The sequence below is a fragment of the Cupressus sempervirens genome, chromosome 3 (genome assembly GCF_028749045.1).
Source record: "Cupressus sempervirens isolate cs-2001-9-10 chromosome 3, ASM2874904v1, whole genome shotgun sequence".
Taxonomy (NCBI): Eukaryota; Viridiplantae; Streptophyta; class Pinopsida; order Cupressales; family Cupressaceae; genus Cupressus; species Cupressus sempervirens.
The window spans coordinates 922,885,890-922,905,204 of record NC_143120.1 but is presented as its reverse complement, the minus strand read 5'-3'; positions in this window follow the sequence as shown (position 1 = coordinate 922,905,204).

Genomic DNA, 19,315 nt, shown 5'->3' with positions numbered 1-19,315 from the left:
TGGATGTAATATGTACTCCAAGCCATTATTTTGATGCAATAATATATGCTATTGGTGCTCTTATTCTAAGTGTAGTTATTCTTTCTAGAGTGTGTTAGTTTTGTGAATGCATGTTCATGAATAATAGTGGCGCCAATGGTTTTATTGTGTTGTTATGATTGTGTGACCTTTTAGTTTTAGTGTTTGCCTTGTGTTAAATTTTTTTATGAAGTACTGAGTTGGAGAAAATATCACCTATTATTCCTACATAGATTCTTATCTTGCATGAGTTCACTTTTCATGGCCTTGTGATTCGATGAGAAGTGAAACACCTTTCATTTATTATTGAGTTCCCTTTGATGATTGTATCTGTGGAATTGAGGAAGCACTGCTCCTATTTTCATTGGTTTCCTACCCAATATTTTCAACTATTTAACTCACAAACATGTTGTTACCGTGGTTTATGTCCATTAGGAATTTCAATTTCAAGTTATTTTCTTTAATCCCTTGTTACCTTATCTTTTTTACTTTCTTTTCTAACACTTGGCTAAAAGAGAAATTCATATAGTTGCATCAATAAATTACATTCATTATAAAATAGAAAATACCAAAAATATATCTCTGTTGTAGTTACTTTTCAAATAGATCAAATGTCTTATTCAAAATCATTCGAACTAGAAAATGACTCTTTGTGAACATACACATTTATCTTCAATTGAGCCAATTCCAATAGGTCACAATATCAACTAGAACCTTGGAGTTGATCCTATATTATATTTCCAATAGAGGAGTACAAAAGGATTCCTATCAATAAGAATTATGCAAAATGACAACTCAAAAATCACATAAAGAAATCAATTCATGCATTAAATATGCCATCTCATCAATCCTTATCATCCACATATTTTGACTAATCCAAAAATTCAACTATGTCAGCCTCAAACTTGAGTTGTTTACAAATTGTTTGTTTTGCTGATACTCAGTCAACATTGTGTAGCTTGGTCTCTACTATTTATTGTCTTACTCATCTTTTACTGGCTCACTTGGTCTTCACTATGCTCAATTGATACTGCATTTGCTTCTGCTTGCTTGACCATAGCTATCACTCAACTAATATGGTTTTCTTGGCTAACTCTTAAGTTCTTTAATATTCTATTTCAACTCCTCCATTGACTAACCACCATTCACTATGATTTTCTTGTGTTTAACTCAAAGTATCAAATACTTCATATGATGATTGAAGAATACATTATGTTGTAAAAGACAAACTACTCAAGCACCCATTTTAATTCTATCATGCTTTCTCCTCTTTGCTCAACAACTTTAGTAGTTCATCCACTTATCCCTCTTTTCAAATCTGCTTCATCAATCAATAAATATGGATCTCTACACTATTATTAAATGTCTCTCTAGTAGGTTTGACATCAATGACAACATAATAATTATTCCAATTGTAGTTTCCAACAAAAACCAAGTATATTCAGTTTAGGAAGTTGGCTTGGAGGTTTTAAATCCTAATCAAGGAATTGGATTACTAGTGAATGCGATTTGGATGCATTTCTATATGGAAATATTGGGGAAATATAAATAGAATATCTATTTGTGCAATTCATGAATTCTTTATTGAATTGATTCCTTGATTTGGTAATTGTGGGTAAAGTAGAAAAGTATTCTAATACATTTCCATTCTATTGGATAATTGTTTAACTCTATCTTGATTAAACCATTAACTATATTGGAAGAATCTAGGCATTTACTACATTATTTCTATTATAATCCAATAGATCTAATGAGAAGGAGGTCCATTATGTAGGAATTTTCAATTGATTTTAGAAGCGTCAATTAGGAAGCCCTAGGTTTTGGTGATCTTTGATGATGGTTTTGTGGCTTTGGCATTAAATGATGTCATAAGACCAAATTGACAATAAATTCCTTTGAATGGGATAATATTAAGTCTATTGAGAGTTTCAAGGTTGGGATTTGAGTGTTACACATAGTTCCTTTGTAAAAGATGACTAATTTACCCATAAAAACTGGTAAATCTAGCATTTCAACATGTTTGGTCCAAATCATTAAAAGTGGGCTCATGGATATATTTTATAATTTATAATAGGGTATTTTAATATATTATTATTTTGAGATAACTTTGGAAAATTTTGGAAAAAAACAAAGAAAATGGTCACTAGAGACCTAATTGGCAAATAAGCCTAATCAAAGAACAATTTGGGTTTGTATGTCAAAAGAAGTAATGAAACTTTGAAACCTATTGAATCATGTTAGATGAGTTGGAATAGGTGATTAGAAACCTTAGAAATATTTGGAAAAGTGAGAGACAAGTTTTTGGTATAATAGAGTCTTAAGGTGCTTTAAAACAATAAGTGAAAACTTGGATGTTGTATCATTTATCTCAAGAGTCTTGAAGACCCAAGAACCCTTTGCATCATATTGGTATCAAAGTAGTGAGTGGTTCCTTAAGTTCAATAAAGTAAGAGTTATAAATTTATGGTACCAAAAAACTAGATGGGAAGAAGGATATATGAACTAAAAGAAGCTCTAGAAAGGGAGAACAAAGAAAATAAGGAATTAGAGGCTAGAAGGGATAAAGAAGATAGATAAAGTAGGAGAGAGAGAGAGAGAGAGGGAGAGGGAGAGAGAGAGAGAGAGAGAGAGAGAGAGAGAGAGAGAGAGAGAGAGAGAGAGAGAGAGAGAGAGAGAGAGAGAGAGAGAGAGAGAGAGAGAGAGAGAGAGAGAGAGTTAAATTACTGACTAGGATTGGTGCTTTGGAGAAAGAGATAGAGGAACTAAGGAGAGACATGATAATGAGAAAGAACACGAAGAAATCCAAGTACATGAACAACCTAAACAAGTAGAGGATGATGTTGATGAAAGGATATTTTCTAGATTGTTCAAGGTAGTGAAAGGAAGTGGTGGAAAATCTAATGTTGATCTACCCATGTATGAAGGAAGAATGGATAGTGAAGAAGTATTAGGATGGATAAAGGCACTTGAAAACTATTTTGAGTTGGAGGATGTCAATGAAGACAAAAGGTGAAGTTAGAAAAATAAATATTTGAAGGTACTACATTGACATGGTAGACAAGTATACAAACTAAGAGGATGGAAAGAGGTCTAAACAAAATCATAAATTGGGAGAGAATGATAGCTATGATAAAGATTCAGTTCTCACCATTAGATTTTACAATACAAACCAAAAGGATGAGGAAAAATTTAAAGAAAATGGACATGGATGTTATTTCCCACACAAAATCATTTTAAAAACTAAGTATAAGGGGGAAATGGAAGATGAAAATGAGAAGGTGGCCACTTATCTTAATGGTCCTAGTTATAATTTGCATGATGGAATTGGTTTGAATGTTCCATAAACCTTTGGGGAATGTTTTCAACTTCCTATAAGGGTTGAAGAAAGGTTAAGAAAGAAGAAATAAAGATAAATTAGAAGAGGTGGATGATCAATTAGAGGCACAGGAGAAAGATAAAATCATGATAGAAAAGAAGCTCATGAGAAAGAGAAAAAATATACATTAGAATAGAGAGGAGGATGTAACTGTAGAGGAGGAAGATAAGGAGGAGGAAGAGGAATACATGTGTTTACTATAGGGTGCTATCATTGTAATGAAATAGGTAACCCATATTTCAAATTCCTTAAATGGGATGAAGTAAACAAGGGAAAAGATAAGAGGATTGCATTATCCCAAGAGGAGAAGAATGAAGAGCAAGTGGTACATCAAGAATACCCATATTTAGAAGGATAATTCCTTATGATAAGGAAACGTAAACCATTGCAAAAAACACCACAAGAAATAATTTTTATAACTAATTGTTTGAGCCATGGAAAACTATGCAATTAATAGTATACTCGGGATCTCATGACAATTTAGTTTCAACTGATATGGCAACTAAGTTAGGTTTGAAAAAATATGGTCATCCTAATCCTTATAATTCCATAAGGATTATGTTGATTTCTCAACTAGACCATATGAGAATAGGGTTCTTTGTGATGTAATTCCTATGGCATGTCGACATATTATCTTGGATACACCATAGAAACATATGGGGAAGACTATTCATGATAGTTATAAAAATAATTATTTGGGGCATAGATAAGGGAATAAATACAAATTAACACCTTTACCTTGTGTGATAGAAAAGAGGAAATGGTAATATGTTTTGGGGAGAAATTATAGTTAAGCATGCCATGAAATAAGGATGTGGACAGAAGCTAGAAGAAACATGACATGTTGCATCCAAAGAAGAAGAAAACTAGTCCTAAAGAGAAGAAATATCGATACTTAGATAGTATAGGAGTCATAGATATAAATCTCCCTATTGTGAGGCAAGAAATGTTGTCAATCCTATGAAATTATAGAGTAAAATATTTTAGAGTAATGAGAAGGGAAGAGAAGGAAGGATGTGGGAACAAGGTCCTAGACAAGGACATAAAAATGAGTATTTTGATAAAAAAAATTTATAAGATGACTGCAAGTTGGAGAAGGTGAAGGGTATCTTTTTGGGGATTTAATTTTCCTTATTATAAATCATAAACAATTACTATCATAGAGGATTCATGGAAAAAAGAGAAAATCATACAACTCTTGGGATAATAGTTATTTTCTTATTGGAGAGTATGGTGCAAGAGTGCCTAAGAAGACAACTTGGAGAATGAGGACACTAGAGGACCATGGAGGAAGCTATGAAGAAAATCAATTCAATTTGAGCTTATTAAAATCAATCATGGCATTTTCTAATGATAAATGTGATGCAAAGATCAAATGTTGTAAGGGTCATGATTAGGATCCCAGGACCAAAAAATATGTAAGGTGGGCCAATAGTGCCTAAAGAGTCAATTCAATTCAATAAGGTCATAAAAAATGTAAAAAAATCATACATGGATCAAATTCCATGATTTTATAGGCTAGGAGTCCTTAATAGTCATTTAAAATAAGGTTGTATATTCAAACCTTTGAATTACAATGACTATGAGCTTTTGGGAGGAAACCTAGTTTTAGGCATTGTTTAGGGTTTTAATCAATTGAAATCAACTATATTTAGTTTAGGAGGTTTCCTCAGAGTATTTAAAATCCCTATCAAGAAATTTATCTACAAACATATGGAGTAAACACCAATTAAAATCTATTTTTTCTATTTGTGAATGTTCCATTGAATTGATTCCTTGATTTGATAATTGTGGATGAAGTAGAAACATACTCTAATACCTTTCCATTATATTGGATTATTGTTTAAATTTGTCTTAATCAAATATCTAATTGTGCTAATATAATGTAGGGGTTTAGTGCATTTTTTATATTACACTCTGACATATCTAATGAGAAATAACTATGAATGTAAACATCGATTCTCATGGAATGGACCCTCACTAACTGGTAATATATTTTATTAACAAGTTAACATGCAATATTGAAGAATTGTCTAGTTTATATCGTGAATGAATAGCTAAAAGTGCATAGAATTGAAGGAAAGATTATAACAGTGAATTATATGGTCAAATAAGGTATGTGTTTAATTATTTAATTATTTTGATATGATCAAGGGGAAGGTGTAGGAAGTTTCAATTGATTATAAAAGTGTTGGGTGAAGCATCAATTAGGAAGACCTAGGTTTTGGTGAGGTTTGATAAGGGTTTAGGGGATTTTTTATTATCTATTGTTATAAGACCAAATTGACAAAAAATTCCTTTGATTCAGATCATATTACTATAATTTTGAGAGAATCAAGGTTCGAAGTAATTATTCCACATAGTTCCAATCAGTTATTAAAAAATAATTCCCTATCCCGAGAAGGGAAATCAAACTAAATTATTGTTGTAACTTGGTAAAATAATTAGTCTTATGAATATTAATATTTTTTTCCTTTAGTAACTTAGTTGTAGAAACATAAAGCATAAAGAAAATAGCATGAACATAGATGACACCAAGATTTAACGTAGAAACTCAATTTAGGAAAGCCACCATGCAACTAGTTACAACATTTTTTACTCTTCTAAAGTGATTCTCGTTAGTAGCCTACACTATTAAAGGTTATAATACATACTATTAAGTATGATGTTGTAAGATGATTTAGATCACCTTGTTAGGAGTGGTCTAGTTAGAGGTCTTTAGACACTTCAATCTTGGAATGTTACCTTGTTAAAGGATTTACAATCTGATTATTAAGTCAACCCTGTTAGGAGATTTCTTTATTATTACAATGGTTACAACATAATAGTAGTTTGACCTAATTTATGAAGAAACTTCTTTTGCAGATTCATATCTCTATTTTGGCTTGACCTCTAGATCCTTACTGATAATAATATTATTTGTAGCTTATCTTCTACACTTGCCTGCTCTTCTTTTTCTTCAATCACATATCCATCTTATTCCACATATTACACTTGTATCTTCTCCTCACTACTTGACCTTTCTTATATATCATGAGCTTTGTCAAGTCGGATTGAATATCCTTTTAAATAACCATTAAATATCTATTGAATATTAGTCAATACTAGAATTGATCACTTAGTTACCATTATAAGTCCTTTGATTTCCAACCACTTAGTTAATATTGGATGTTGGATATCCTTCATTTCCTAAATTATTAATTAATACTGAATACCCTTTATTTGCTAACTGCTCAATTCATACTAACATTTGTGTAATATCAATGGAAACATACAATTTGAAGAATTTTTTCCAAAAATATCCCTCTTCGGTATTGATGGCAATATAACATGTCAACATATAATGATAAAAGTATAAGCAATTTGATAATATCCTTAGTTTGTTTCTAATTCTCATCCGTACCAACTCCTTGTATGATTCTTCCTGGATTTGTCTCAACTGTTTCCAAATGAATTCTCCCTCTTGCATCTATCATCACGTTTCTATGGACTTTTGTAATTATTCTCCCTCTTTGCTAAATATTCCCATCGTCTGTATGCTTTCCTTCTTGAAATAATAAGCTCTTCCTCTTTCACACTAAATAATCCCTAAATATGAAACAATTCATATTTTGAAGTTACTATGTACCTTGTGTACTGATTCATATGTAATATGTTCTACATTTCACACCTGAAGTGTGATAATCTATATCAACTTGATAAATCTTCAATTAAACTTGGTTAATGCATCACTATCTTGTGCTTTAGTGGGCATCAGATAGGGGAATACTCCCTAGTTTACCTCTTAGATACATAAATGCATCCTTGGGTAATGCCTTAGTAAAGATTTCTTCTATCTTTTCCTTGGTGTTCACATATTACAAAATCACATCTTTGTCTTGAACCAATTCCCTTAGGTAATGATACCTAATTGCAATGTGTTTTGTCTTTGTGTGCTTCACAGGGTTTTTGGATATACTGATTGCACTTGTGTTATCACAATACATTACCACTGGTTCCTTTATTTCCTCCTTCATTCCTAAAAATAATTGCTTGATCCATATTATGTTAGAACAATTAATTGTTGCAACAACATACTCTGCCTCTACTATTGATTGAGAAATACAATTCTGCTTTTTTATTGTCCAAGATACTAGTCTATTTTTGATGTGGTGTAAGGAAGGAGAATCCGAAAGGGAGATGTCCTAGCCCCCAACAAATAAGCACATAATGGAAACACAATAAAAATGCAAGATTTGATACTAACCCACAAATCTTTATTCATAAAATAATTGATTAGATGCAGTGTGCTATGTTGTACAACCTTCCCCGTTATAGTCAAATATAATAGCAATTACAAAAATAGTTTTGTAAGATCCCTTAAGATCCAACCCAAACACTAGCTAGTCTAGATCCACTATCTAGTAGTAACCTCCAAGGAAGATCTAAAATTTTTCTCACAAGCACACCAAGTAATCTCCTTGTTTTCCAAGCCTTAGCTACTAGCTCTTCAAAGTTTTCTCATTTGCCACATCCTCTTCTCCCAGATGGATGATCATGACCTAAGACTCCACAGGACTACTTACTTATACCCAACTAAGCCACAAGTTAGCTTAGCATGTTACAAATTAAATTAACCCTTACATTAAATACATGTTGAGCCACAAGTCAGCTCATAATAGAAATTTATTACATATAACCAAATTAAATTCCAATTTGGTTGACCATAGACAACTTAGGAAAAGACGAAACCAAGGCATGACTGGGCATCAGAAATCACTGTCGAGTATCAAAATAACCATAAGAATCATTGAGCTCCACCAACTATTGGGCAATTGAACCTCTTCATTAATTGAGCCACCTTATTGACTGAGCTACTCGTTCAATACTACAACCAAGCACTACTGAGCCATGTAGTATAAACTAAGACCCTAGTGTATGCCAAGTACCTTTACTAACCGAGTACCACCAGGAAATAACTGAGTAATACTACTCCAACCAAGCACCTCAATTAACACTGCAACCAGAAACTACTTAGTAATGATCGAATCACACATCATTCTTTGACCAAGTTCCCTACCTCCAAGGCCAAAACAATCCAACATGCACGATCACCAACTACCCTAGGATGCTCCTACATTAGACACTATAGGTGAAAAAAGATGTTCTTGGTAGTTGGAAGAACATCTTTTGGGATTCAACACATAAATCCCAAACTAGTTCTTCTCATACATATTCTCCAAGTCCTCAACTGGTAAACTCTTTCCCTTGTTCCACTTTTGCTTCTTCACATCCATCCTTGGTGTTCCACAAGTTGTCTCTCCATAGTGATATCTAACCCTTTTAGAATCCTTTAGATCAACTTAGTTGCCAATACTCAGGTTCCTCCTACCAAATTCTTCATTTTGCAAAGGAATCAAGGAATGCTTCCTACCACCTTTCACAACTATAAACACATTCGTGACACAATCATGCATAGATTGGCAATAATACTACCAAGGTCTACCAAGAAATATGTGATCGCTAATTATGTCCACAGTATCACACAATAATTGATTCTTATATTGCCCAATCTGAAAATCAACAAGACATATCTCTTACTTCTAAAGTATGTGCATCTTGTAACCTGTTGAGCTATCATTTTGCATGATGCTTAACGAAAGGAATCCTTTTGAACTCCTCTCTTGAAAAGCTAATTTGGGGTCAACTCCAAGGTTCTAGGTGACCTTGCAACCCACTCGGATCCACTTAGTTAAAGATAAATGTGTTTGTTCACAAGGAGGCCTTTGATTGTTTGAACCAATTTCAGATAAGATATCAATATTCTTGCTGTTTCAAAATTAACCATAAAAAGAAATATGTATTTGGTATTTCCTATTTTAATATGAATTTAATCTAACAATGCAACTATATGAATTCCTAATTTAATCAAGGGTTAGTAAATAAAATAATGAAGATAAGGTAACCAGAGATGAATGAAAATAACATGAAAGGGAGATTCCTAATAGACATAAACCATGGTAATAACACATTTGCAAGTTAAACTGTTAAAAAGATCAGGTAGGAAACCAATGAATGTAAGAGTAGTGCTTCCTCAAATCCATTGATGTAATCATCAATGGGAATTTAATAAAACTAAAATATGTTTCACTTCTTATCAAATTGCAAGGCCATGAAAAGTGCACTCATGTGAGCCAAGAAGCTATGTAGGAAAAATAGGGTGATCTCTTCTCCAACTTGGTATGTCAGTGGAATTTTTTAACACATGAAAAACACCAGAACTAAAATATCACACAATCAAATCAACACAAAAAAACTATTGACTCCATTATTACCATGAACAATAATCCACAAAAATAATACACTCTGACAAGAATAACTACACTCATAATGAGAGCACCAATAGCATATATTATTGCATCAAAATAATGGCCTAGAATACAAATTGCATTCCTAAATTTATAATAAATTGTCCCCTCAATTTGTGTTGAGAATGAGAGATCTCTTCATGTAAACTTATGCATCTAAACTAATAAAACAAATCTAATTATGTACAAACTAACTCTCTAAATGGTGCCAAGTAGGACTTCACCCTTGTTTCTATCAATTAATGGGTGCATGAGCCTATACATATCTTTTAAAAAAGAAAAATACAATAGACAAGTAGAAGGAAGTTGTAAGAGGATATGAGAGTTTGTGGAAGCTCTAAAAATGGAAGTTTGACCTTCTCTGAATGTTTCTAGGAGTTAAACTGCTATCAAAATGTGTTTTTAGTGCATGGAAAGCTCTAAATTTGGAATTGGTAGTTAACTATCAACGTGCCTTTGACTTCTTAGAAATTTCTAGTGCACCTTTGGAGTAGTGCACCTTCAACACCTTCATGGAATTTGTGCAAGGTTCTCAATTCACTAAAAAATCAAAGTTCTTTGTTTTGAAAATAGTTTCTAGGTTTTTTCTCAGATGAGGTTTGGGAGAACTCTTGTTTACTTATTTTTCCCATTTTTGATGATTTATACCCTCTTTATAACCTAAATTTGTTATAAAGTTGAATTCCTTTTGCTTCTTCTATATGAACTCCCAAGGTACATATGTTGAATCTTATCATTAATAGTTTCATAAGATGAGGAACTTGTTTTGGTTCATGTATCCAACCTTTGTATCTTTGATCTTTAGTGTAAATTCATGAATCAAAACTTACATGTGACTCCTTTGAAGGTGAGGGTTACTAGCTTAGGTGATATCACTATTGCTGTTGATAATGAAGATGGTATGATGATCTATGCACTTGCACATTATGTACCACACCTTCATGTTTATGCACATCTTTATACACTGTGAAGTCTATTCCTTGAATTTTTCTTTTCTCTGACTACCTGATCCTTCCTGATTAGAGATGAGGTGATCTAGACTATCCAAAATAAACAAATGTTTGTAATTTTTTTATATCATTTTTTGACAAGCTTTTCTAGGTGTTTTTAACTGGCTTTTTCAGAGGTTGTGTGCTCAAAATTTCAAGTTGAAACTTTCATTAGTCCCTAAAGTTAGGCAACCAAAGGCTCACTATTTTAGGGATTGAAAATAGATTTTTAGTTCTCTCCAACTATGTAAATGGTTTTGAATTCTGAGCTCTAGGTCAAAATTTATGACCCCAATAATTTAAGGATGCCTTTTTTATCTGCACAAAGAAGCAAACATTAGTTATCTTATGTTGGAAAACCCAAAACAAACCAAAAACTAACAAAAAACCTAGCCCAAAACACTAAAAAATAATCAAAATAGTCAATCCTTCCCCTTGCAAAGCCCTAAAATACATAATGGCACACCTGGACAGGTGCGCTAAGTGTGTTGAATGGTCATTTTAAGGAAATTTTAGCATAGTTGCACACCTACACACCTAGGTGAGGTGTACACATGCATGTGGCAAGTGCAAATGGGGAGGGGATTAAGTCCATGCCTTGTTGAAAAAGGGTGTACACATGTGTACCTTGATGGGGTGCACATGTGTACACACATTCTCTTAAGGTTTTTGAAAGGTGTACATGTGTACACCTTAGGGAGGTGCGTGTATGCACACCTTTCCTTAGTTATGTTAGTTTTGGATGTAGTGTGCACCCTTTGGAGGTGTGCACCTACATGTGCGTAGGTGCATATCTCGAAAGAGAGATAAGTATACACTTGCACAGTCAATGCACATGCACACCTTGGATAGGTGTGCATGTGCGCAAGTGCACATTTATGCACTAAAATAGTTAAAATCTTTCAATTTGTTTGAGTTATAACACCCAATACTAGTCCAGTTAGAGACTGAGACTTGATCTAAAGTCAAGAAGAGTTCTAAAGTGATCCAATCCCTAGATTAGGGATTTGGGAGACAAAAAGAATTACTACGGAGTCCCCATTTCTAGAAGAAATGGGGCATGCATTGTGAAACCACAACAAATAGCCCTAACAAAAGGGAAGAAATGACAAAGGCATTTCTTCATCAACAAGAATTCTTCTAACATGTGTCAAACACCAACTAAATCCCAAGCACTTCAAACAACTTTCAAATTCTTTGATAGTCAAAATTTTAGAATCTCGAATCTTCAAGCTCAGTGTGCACATTGTATTCATTTCCTTTGATGCTTCAAGGTGAAATCTATCATGATCTTCTAGCAACATGGAAACAATATTCCACTCCACCAGTTCATTCATCAAGGATTCTCACAAATCATGTGTATCAATCATTATCTGACTAGATGAGAGAATCTATTCTGAGGGCTCTTAATGAGTTATCATTTTTGCATTTGGGGTCTTAGGTAATCTTTTGAATTCTACTTCATGGAGCTTGCATGTTTCCGTTTGATTCTTCTATGAAAGTGATTTATAGATGCTAGATAGCTATTTTGGAGGGCATATCCCTATTGTCAGATTACCCTTGTTAGACCTTTTGGAAACATTCATTCTTAACACCACTTTTGTTTTTTTGTGTTTTTTTTTTTCCCCCTATACCCTAACAATACTTAGACTATGTAGCCAAGGCATCGGTGTCATTTCTCAAATTATTTCTTTAGTTTGATAACCTCTATGTTACTTATTATGAACTTAAGGAAACTCTCATGCCAAACAATAATCTTAGTAGTTCCTTGAAAAGGCCTTTTGTTTGAACTGACAAGTTTGAACTATGCCTTACTACAATCAACCTTAATTTGAAAACACCCAAATAGTCAAACTTTTATTTTGCCAAGTGTTGAGAACTATTTATCTACAATTTTAAATTCAAGATTGTAAGTCTTGTTGTGATGTGGAGCCTAATCAGGCTTAGAGATTTATCCAGCATGGTTTTCTCCTTGTATTATTTCTATGAGGGTTTTGTTGACATTTTAGTCATGTTTGTTATTAGTGACATACACTTATCCAAATTATAAGTATCTATCGAGCACATTGTATAGTTAACAGTGTTAACCAGGCATTTTAGTATCTACCAAGTTCTACATTTGCTATCGAGTCCAAGGGAAAGTATTTAGTTTGTGTCAAGAAGTTACTACAAAGGTGTTGCTGAGTAGTATAAACTGAGCATCTCAGTGTATGTCAAGTTTGTCAATGCAAACTGAGCTGTGTAGTGCCTACCGAGTTTGCAGTTGATATGATGTGAGTCTAGTGTTAACCAAGTGACTCAGTTTATACCATGTTTGTAGTGATAGTATTGACCAAGCTATACAGTGTAAATTGAGTGGTTCAATTTATATTCTAAGTTTCATAATATTCATCAAGTCACTAGTGTAAACCAAGTTCAAGATTACTTGAAAGTGATTAGTATGAACCAAGCTTCTATGTCTACCAAGTGCATGATGATGTCAAGTATTGATAGTGGATGCTGGGTATTAGAACCTCACCAAGCCAATCTTTAGAACCTGAGTTCCTGCATTTGAGACAACTTTTTGGTTTTTGTGTGAACTTGTATTGTGGCTGACTTTGTAATTTGTAAATTGGATTGGTATATATGTAATAGATTGTTTCACATCCAATGAGTAATGTGTGGAATAAATTAATAAGCAAAGAAGAGTAAATTAGCAAGGATACAAGAGTATAAGGAGTAGCAAAGATTTATCTATCACAGCAAGGTGATTACTATACTCAAAGGAATCTCTTTCAACAAATCAAGTTATAGATTAGAGATCAGCTACTACTTCATCCTAATAGGTGGATCAATCAGATCCTTTCAAGGTAGATTTAATAATCTTATGTAAATCTATTTATCAAGTGCATACTTCATTGTATGTTTCTAAATCCTTTTACAAGGTGGACCTAGCAGTCCTTATTGCTCCTAATAGGGTAGATCATTAGAAGTGATCATTGTAAGCCTTAACAAGCCAAATTTATACTACAATACTAAAGCTTGTGGTTATCATCCCCACCCTAGTTTTACTTTCTATTTGGAAGGTTTTTAGGTCGCCAAAATTGTGTGTCATAGTATTATGAATGCTTTAATTTTTTTAGTTTCTCATGCATGCAAGTAGATTGGAATATACATGAAGGATTAATTTTTAATGGCTATTGATTTACCCCTCCCCTCTTAGTAACTTAGCTTATCATAATATTTCCAACAATTGGTATTAGAGCTTTGTTGTTTTTAGGAAAGAAGTTTAACAACATGAGAAAATATCAAAGGCTATGGAGGTATTTAGACTTGACAAGGATATTGAGAATGAGAAGCTACGTGGAATTGGCTATTGGTCAACTCAAGAAAGAAAAAGAGTAACTCTTTCAATCCTTGAAAAGAGGGAAGAACTTGCAATCCAGATGAATGACCAATTCTACATTGAAGAAATAATTGAAGACATTCATTCAAGCAATTCAAATGAAGTTGATGAAGCAATCAAAGAACTATTTAAAAAAAAATAGTACTCTTCAAGAAGAAGTAAGAAAACTAAGAAGAGAGCAAGAAATTTTGTCAGTAAGAATGTGTGAAATCATGGAAGAGAAAAACAAGATAAAAGAAGAGATAGAAGGAAAGAACAATGAAATTCATCACCTATCCCTTCAGTACATAGACTTCATTGATCAAATCACCAATGCAAATGAAGAAATCATGAATCTAAGATTAGAGAATGAAAAACTGTAAAATGATCTAAACACTAAAAGATAAACCAATGAAAGGATAACGAAATCTCAAGTAGATATGAATCAGCTGAATGAACAAATCCATTACAAACAAGAGGGAAAAGTAGGAATTGGATATACAGAAGAAGGTGAATCATGCAAGTAAGGAGCTCAAAAGAATCAAAGACCTACTTGCAGTCACTTTGGTAAGATAAGTCATACATCAAACAAATGTTGGAGTAATGTAAAAAGTAAATTCAATGGAAAGTGCTACAATTACAATCAGCATGGTCATAGGGCAATTGAATGCAAGGAGAAACCTAAGTTTGAAAGAAAATGTCATAAATGTAAGAAGCATGGGCACAAATTATTAGAATGCAAAACTATGATATTGAATCCAACATAATAGATTGTGAAAGCTATATTTGGTTTGGACTATAACACTTGGTGCAAATGCCATTACTGTGGAGAATTTGGACACATTGGAATGAATTGTGCAAAATATCATATGAGGACAAGAGACACTAGTAGAAGATGTTTTAGTTGTATACAACTTGGTCATCTTGCCAATAACTGTATGAATACTAGAAGAATTAAAGATGAAAAGAAGGCAAAAGCTGATAACATCAGAAAGCAGATGAGACAACAATGGGTTCCAAAATCTTCTAAGAATACAAGTCTAAGAAATGATGAAGAAGTCACTCAAGAATTGGGTGACTCCACCATTTTCACTTGATCTCTCATAAGAGAACTGGAACTAGGATACTGAAGATGATATCTCACTTCAGTTCTAATTAGTAGAATGAAAGATCTGAATCAACATTCAAGATGCAAAGGGATCACTGAGTAAAAGATGCTAGTATTTATCGAGCATGGTTAGGTTGCAAACCTTACTAAGCAAGGTTAGGAGAAACTAAGTTTTGTGTGGTTACCAAGTCATGGAAGACTTTGATGAGTATTTAATGCAAGTGAAGTGGATGAGAGTCTATCATTTGAGTGAACAATCGTACCAAGCATTTATGGTGAAATTTGATGAAAAGGGAGAAATCAAAGTCATTTCTCATTGCAAATTTTTGAGAGCTATCTGTGTAAGATGATCTTTAGAGAATTCAAGTGATTTGAGTGAATTTTCATTGAATACTTGTGTATTCTCTCAAACCCTATTGAGTGAAGATGGAATCCATTAGCAAAAAATCAAAGAAAGGTTTAGACATGTTAGTTTGAGGCATAGAATGAAAGGCACTAGATTTTAAGTTGTGTCCTACTGTTACAAAAACCCTACATTCGAGTAGAGTGTAGTTGCAAATTCCACCAAAGGTACTATTAATAAATGACATGCATTCACATTTTAAATGTGCTATTCAAGATATTGGAACATTGGAGATGGATGAATCATTGAAAGAATTATGTGTCAATGGTGTGTTGAAACTAGAACATCGACATCTTGAAACTAAAGGTTTAACTCACATTCTGCATATGCCACAATAATTTCAAATAAAATGGATAAGATATATTCTTAGTCATCTGCAAAATGGTCAGTTGTGGTTGGAACAACCTATGTTCATAACTAAGAAGACAATCCACAGGATCACTGGTCTTCCCACATTGACAAAAGTAAAAATGACCACAACCCTAAGTCGGGTTGAACTTGAGAAGAAAACCCTTTTCGAGTGGTATGGTAGGGGAATGAAGATCAATTGTGTTACTAACATGGAACTTAAGTTTGGGATACATGTCATCACTCACAAGATTTACAGAAGACTAAATAGTGTGTCATGTGAAGCAGTGGATATGGCATACAAACTGATCAAGAATAACTTGTCATTTGACCTTGCAGAGTTGATGTTGAACCAGTTCAACAAGAACATGGAGAGTATAATAACTTCTAAGAATAATCCATGTAAGTTTGGTTCACTTTTGACTTGTTTATTTTTCTATGTGCAAAATTTTTTCCCATCTAAAGGTACAGTAGTTTGGAGAAAGGATGTAGATTTTCTTTATTAGATTAATGAGTATATAGCTGAAATGGGAGAGAACTATGCAAGCATTATGGACAACTATTTTGATGCATTCAAAGAGAAGATGAATAATAGATTCAAGATTCCCAAGGAACTAGTTGATGATTACAAAAATGATGTTTGTTTCATGGTTGATATTGACAAAGTATATATTCAGGCAGTTAGACCAAGGATAGTATGGGTAAAACCTCTTGGCTATGAGGTAAACATAGATGAAACCAAAAACATTATTGAGGTATTGATTAATGAGCCTGTTGATCCTAAAGCTACATACTTTTGCACTTATGATGAGGCAAAGGCTAGAATAGAACTTGAAATCAAACTCCCTCAGGCAGTCAACAAAGGAAAGAAGAGAATTGCCAAACTAAAAACCAGTTCCACTCTTCTATTGACTAAAGGCAAAGGAGATGATATTGAGGATGAAGTAGTAGAAGATGAAGAGAAATTAGAGGATAAAGAGCCACTAAAGAAGAAAGGTAAGGTAATTATTACCAAGCTTGCCAAGACATCTATTACTATGTTTAAAAAAGATCATCTAGGAAGAAAATAGATAAAGAAGGAGGAGATGTAATCATTGAGAGGCATCCACCTACTTTTGAGGAAAGATGAAAGAATAAGAAATAGGATTTGGCATAAAAAATTTCAAGGCACTAAAGTATGAAACAAGGACTACAGAAGAGAAAAGGAAAATAGAAGATGTGTTAATATAAAAAATGGGTAAATGGAAGTATTCTCTAGACCAAGTTGTTCAATAGATTCTGAGTGATCTAATGGAGAAGATCAAGCCAAGATGGGAGAATGCCATGAAAACTACATTAGAAATATATGAGTAGACCCTAAGGAAACTCATGCCAATTTTGGATGACAATGAGGTAAAGGAATCTCTAAATAAAAATGAAGAAAAGCTTACTTTGAGATTCAACACTTGTCTTATATTGTTGAATGACATTGAACATGTGGTAAGGAATACTACAAACACATGGAAGAAAATTTATATTCTTCACAAGACAAGTAATTTTCTTGTCAATATTAGTGACAACGATGAAGGTGATGATGAACAAGAAAAGGATGAGGAAATTGATAATGAAGAAGTTACAGATTTTGATAATGCAGATGATGATAGAGAGGAATAGGGGTAGGAAGCTACCAAGGAAGATTTTCCAGTTGTACAAGATACTAAGGAGATTGGCCTAATGAAAATTGTTTCAACAATCATAGCCTCACTTCCTTATTCTCCAAGCAAAGCACTAAAAACATCAAGCCTAGAGAAAGCTTCAACATGATTAATTGTGACAAACATTGAAAGCACAAGCACTTAGTCAATCTTTGCACCCATCCAACTCAATACTTCATTGACTGAAGTGAAAAACACTTCATCTACTGAGCAACCAAAACTTCCCTCTACATTAGTTTTGGTAAGTTTGAGTATTTCTACCATAGGTATTTCAGCTGTAAGTACAATATATATAGCTAGTCCTATTATTTCTACAATTGTTTCCATTCCTAGCATGCAATTAATAAGTGCAAAGATAGTTGAGACCAAGTCTCAAATGAGGACAAGATTTTTGGGTAAAGCAAAAGAGAAGGAAGAAGACATAGATCTTGATGAGGAGATTGAAATTCCAAATTGGGACATCTCTAAACTTAATCCTAATCAGATGCATGTTTTTGGAGAAATTCTTCAAAAGAAAGTCAACTAGCAAAGGCTAAGAGAAGAAAGGAACAAGGAATTCCAAATAATAAAAGATGCAAAGAATATCCTTGCAGAGGCATTAAATATAGAGGTTGATATTTCTCAACCAATTTTGAACCAGTTAGTAAAGGTAGTCCAAAAATTCAATAATGATTTGAATGGACAAGAGAAATTGTTGCAGAGAGCTGAGAAGAATTTTGAGAATAAGGTTTTGGAGCTTATTACTTAACAAATTACTATACATCAGGTAGAATTATCTACTATTCTAGGCTCACTGGAGACCTCTTGTAGCAATGTGTCTTCTCAATTTGGTAAACTCTGTGATATCTCAAATTTTACTAATGAAATAAAAGATAAAATGTCAAAGATTGATGAAGATCTAAAGGCAAGTGCATAGCAGTTGCAACTTGACCTAAGCTATAGGTTTACCCCTTACACCAAGATGAAATTCTTCATTGATATGTAGGAAGAATTGCTAAGAGAAGAGACAAGAATAAGAGCTACATTGATAGACATATAGGGCATGATTCTCCCAAACATGGATGAGTTGCAGAAATGCATTGCACATAGTAAAATGCTCATTCACCATGATAATTTCTCCATTGTAGACCACATGATAGAATTGTCAGTAGAAGTGCAAATTGCATTGAACACATGCAAGGTGGTGCAAGAGAATTGGGACAAGACATTGGTGTTAATTCTGAAGTTACATTTAGATTTCTTGTCACATTTTGGCATTACTGTATAGTATATATAGCATACATCTTTGGCATTAATGTCAAAAAGGGGGAGAAGATGTATATTGTGGAAAAGGGAGAAGATGTACAGAAAAGAGGAGAAAATGTATATATCAGATGTGGAAAGATGTATAGTATATTGTATATTATGTATGTGGGAGCATTATAATATTATTCATGTATTAGGTACATCTCTTACAAAACCAAATTTGAAAAATCTCAAAAAAAAGTATACTATACTGAGTCAGAGACATAAGGTGATGGATAAAAGATGTTCTTGAACATTTTGAATTCAATTTTGACTGATAAGTGATTTTGTCACTAATGCCAAAGGGGGAGATTATTGACATTTCAGTCATATTTTCTATTAGTGATATACACTTATTTATATTGTAAGTATCTACCAAACACA